Genomic DNA, 3,572 nt, shown 5'->3' on the forward strand with positions numbered 1-3,572 from the left:
GTATGTATGCGCATGTGTGAATCAATTGATATTTCCAGGTGACAATAGCAATGGAAAGAAAACAAAATACCTCTTTTATTTCTTTTGTTTTTAAGTGAAAAAATAAGTTTTAATTTGAATTAAATGATCCAAACAAGATCAATAATTTCATTTTTCGATAAAAACATTGTTGTCACAGTAAATATTGTTATTTACCATGTTCTGTATTCCCATGTCGTTTCTTTGCAGTGAATATTTAGATTTTTAAAAAAACACACCTTTGAATATGCATTTATATATTTCTCTATTTTAAACTTTCAATTTCAAATATCGATCTATCGTTTTAGACTAAAACAAAAGAAAGTTAGAAACATTTCGTGATGTGTAGCAGAGTAGACATGAAAAATGCTCAAAACATTTAAATGCATGCGTAGAAAATCGCTAAAAATCCTTGAAAAACGGAAATATTTCTTTTAAAAAGAACCAAAACAACAATTCTATAAGGCTTTCGATGTCTTTATTTTGGCGGAGGAGGGTGTGTTGATGCGATAATGCTTCACTGATAATGTGTCGGCATTGTGGAATATTGGTTCTCCAGGTTCTTTGGAAATGATTTCGTAGACAAAGACGTGGTTGTATGGTAAGAAGTTTGCTTCTTAACCACATGGATCCGGGTTCAGTCCTATTGCGTGGCATCTTGGGCTTCTACTATAGCTTCAGATCGACCAAAATATTGTGAGTGAATTTAGTAACCGGAAACTGAAAGAAGCCCGTCATACATGTGTGGGAGTGAGTGAGTGTGCGTCTTTGTCTGTGTGTTTGACCCCCATCACCTCATGACAATCGGCATTGGAGTGTTTACGTCCCTTAGTTTAACGGTTCGACAAAAACGACTAAGAATAAGTACTAGGCTTTAAAAAATAAGAACTGTGGTTGATTTTTGATAGATTAAAATTCTTCAAGGCGATGCCCCAGCACGGCCACAGTCCAATGGCTAAAACAAGTATCAGATACAAGATGTCTTGCAATTGTTTAAGGCTGTGACTTAGCATAGTGGTTAGGATGTTGAGCAGAATACGATGTGGAATTTGTTCGGTTTTCTGAGTTCAAGTCTTCCCAGGATCAACTTTGATTCTTTTCTTGTATTCTTTGAGAGTCGATCAAAAATCTACCAATCCAAAGCAGTGACATGAAGGAGCTGTTCTCGCTAACTCTCCAAATTTCTTGCGTTCTAACAGCAACGTCTGCAATGACACTGTTGTTTTTCCTTCCACCTCACTCACCAACGTTCTCCTCCTACTTCCTGTCGTCTGCATATGAGGCTCAAGTTGTCTTCCATTCCACATCGGTTGTAACCAGTTGTTCTAATATAAAGAAAGTTAAACTCTGCTGTCTTTATTTTTTTCATTTGCCTCCTGCTAACTTTTCCCTGAAGAAGAATTTTATATAAATGTGTGTGTGTGTGTGTGTGTGTGTGTTTATAAGTAAACTCACGGAGATTGATATCGCGCGGCTTCTGTGGTAGGGATGGCTCATTTGAATATTTTCTCTTTTTCTTTTGACTTTTTTCCTTTTTTTTCTTCTTGTTTTTGCTGTCTTGGTCTTTCTTTTTGAACTCTTTGAAGAAGAATTTTGTCCGAAACTTTAGGATCATCAACTTTTTTTCCTTTCCTTCCAGCGTCAAGCTAATAACACTCTGCGATCGTTCTTGACAGAAAAATAGGCCGTATATGTAGGGAGAATTTGTTGATTCGATTTCGAATCTCGGGTAGGAGCAAGCGAGTCTGTACAGAACTTATCAGTAACTTAAATTCCGGATATACAAAATGTGACGCCGTCGTCAAACGCGGAAACACACACACACATACACACACACACTGACAGAAACGCACACTCATATACTCACACACATACACTGACAGACATATACACACTCATATACAGAATGCGACGAAGAATGCACTGGGAAGAGAGTGACAGACAGTTGTGATTACAGACAAAGAATACTGTATATACAGATTGGTAATCCATGAGTACCATCGTATCGTGGGACTGTATAAGGAAAGGGCGTACATTAGCGCATGTCAGTCGTTACATATGTATATGTATGTGTAGATGTGTGTGTATGTGAGTTGAATAACGTATGTACGTAGGTACGACAGAGAGACACACACACTGAGACATACACACATACACACACACACACACACACACACACATACACACACACACATACACACACACACATAGACACTCATATAGAAAATGTGACGACTCATATACTCGCTCAGACATAAACAGTCATATACAAAATGCGATGTTGTTGAAGGCGGAAACACACACACACATACACACACACACTGAGTTATACACTCACACACAAACAGTTATAGAGAGAATGTGACTTTGTCGTGGAAGGCGGAAACACATACACACTGAGAGACGCATCTACACTGATACACTGAGAGACACACACATACATATACAGTTGCTCGCGTGGCTGTGAGGTCATGGCGATACAGTCATCGATATAACGACCGTATGGCTCGGAAGTGGGACCAATGAATTGTGAGAATACTTGAGCCTCAACGTAGCCAACAAGCATGTTCGCATAGTTGGGACCCATTCTCGTTCCCATGGCCACTCCCGAGATTTATCGGAAAAATTCCCAGCGAACGTGAAGCAGTTGAGGGAGAAGACGAAGAAGTGTGGAAGTGTTAGGTTGAGGGTCAGGCCGAAGGTCTAAAAGGTGTTTAAGCGCAAGAAGTCCTTCGTTGTGTGGGATCACTGTATATAAACTTTTGATATCAAGAGTGAACAGAAGTTGAGAGGGGCCAGAAGGGAAGGAGAAAGAGTTAAACAGACGGAGAACATGGTTGGTGTCGTGGATGTGGGAGGTGGAGGGAAGCCACTAGGGGACAAGAACACGGTCACGATATTTGGAAATCATTTCCGTGGGGCAGTTGCAGGCGGAGACGATGGGACGTCCAGGATTGTTGGGCTTGTGGATTTGGGGAAGGAAGTAAATAGTGGGGGTGCGTGGGGAGCGGTTTTAGTTCCAGCTAAATCATCTGTTACAGGTAAAAAAAATTCAACAACGTCTTGTCTGCTGTTAACAATCAGATAAAAACCAGAGTGATTTGATAAATGAGCAATATTTAGTGAGACAGGAAACATTAACTGGATGGAGGAAATAAATATATTAAGAAAGAAAGAAAGAAAGAAAGAAAGAAAGAAAGAAAGAAAGAAAGAAAGAAAGAAAGAAAGGAACAAAGAAAGAAGGAAGGAAGGAAACAAAGAAACGCGCAAAGTCGGAAATGAAAGGAATAAGTTGTGTTTGCCAACCGGCTTCTTTCTTTATCACACTACATCACACCACCACACACCACTCCGCACACACTAACACTGACCACTTCCCAGTATCCACACCATACGCCATCATCTGCACATGCACGCACCATCATCCACACACCTACACATTACAGAAGCGCACACACACACATCCACACTAGACCCTATCCACACACACACACACACGCACGCGCACCTTCGTTTGGGATAAACAATACATTATTATCTCCCTTCCTTCCAAC

Source organism: Octopus bimaculoides, chromosome 10 (assembly GCF_001194135.2).
Source record: "Octopus bimaculoides isolate UCB-OBI-ISO-001 chromosome 10, ASM119413v2, whole genome shotgun sequence".
Classification (NCBI taxonomy): domain Eukaryota; kingdom Metazoa; phylum Mollusca; class Cephalopoda; order Octopoda; family Octopodidae; genus Octopus; species Octopus bimaculoides.